The following is a 1077-nucleotide window of genomic DNA, read 5'->3' on the forward strand; positions in this document are numbered from 1 at the left end:
TCAACATTTTCCACACGAAAAAAGATAACCCCAAAACAACTACAATTCTAAATATTTCATATATTATTATTATTATTATTATTATTATTATTATTATTATTATTATTATTATTATTAAATCTTAAGCTACAACCCTAGTTGGAAAACCAGTGATGCTATAAGCCCAGGGGCCCCAACAGGGAATATAGCCCAGTGAGAAAAGGAAATAAGGAAAAATAAAACATTTTCAGAATAGTAACAATATTAAAATTAATATTTCCTATTTAAACTATAAAAACCTTGACAAAACAAGAGGAAGAGAAACTAGATAGAAAAGTGTGCCCGAGTGTACCCTCAAGCAAGAGAACTCTCAACCAAGGCAGTGGAAGACCATGGTACAGAGGCTATGGCACTACCCAAGAATAGAGAACAATGGTTTGATTTAGGAGTGTCCTAGCTAAAGAGTCTCTTCTACCCTTACCAAGAGGAAAGGAGCCACTGAACAATTAAAGTGCAGTAGTTAACCCCTTGGTTGAAGAAGAATTGTTTGGCAATCTCAGTGTTGTCAGGTGTATGAGGTCAGAGGAGAATCTGTAAAGAATAGGTCAGACTATTCGGTGTCTGTGTAAGCAAAAGGATAGAACAGTAACCAGAGAGAAAGGTCCTATGCAGTACTGTCTGGCCAGTCAAAAGACCCATAACTCTCTAGCGGTAGTATCTCAACGGGTGGCTGGTGCTCAGGCCAACCTACTACCTATATGGCCTACTATAAGACATATCAGGTAAACAAGACTCGAGATAATATCAGAAGGCAACGCCCTTGCACGAATTAAAACAAATACTGTAGTTTGAAATGTCAAGAATCGTTTTGTGCTGATAATGCTGGTATGGTGTAAACATCCATTTCATAATCTATAGATTTTAAATAAAAAAATAAAATCAAAATGTAAAGCAAGTAATAGGCGAATACGGTAGAAATGAAAGAATTACAGAACTTTTTAAAATATTTGAATAAATACTTATGATACTGATATATATGAGAATTGTTAACTTTATATCTAGGATTTTGGAAACAATTTAGCATATTGAGAGGAAATG

This window comes from Palaemon carinicauda, chromosome 37, assembly GCF_036898095.1.
Source record: "Palaemon carinicauda isolate YSFRI2023 chromosome 37, ASM3689809v2, whole genome shotgun sequence".
Lineage (NCBI taxonomy): Eukaryota > Metazoa > Arthropoda > Malacostraca > Decapoda > Palaemonidae > Palaemon > Palaemon carinicauda.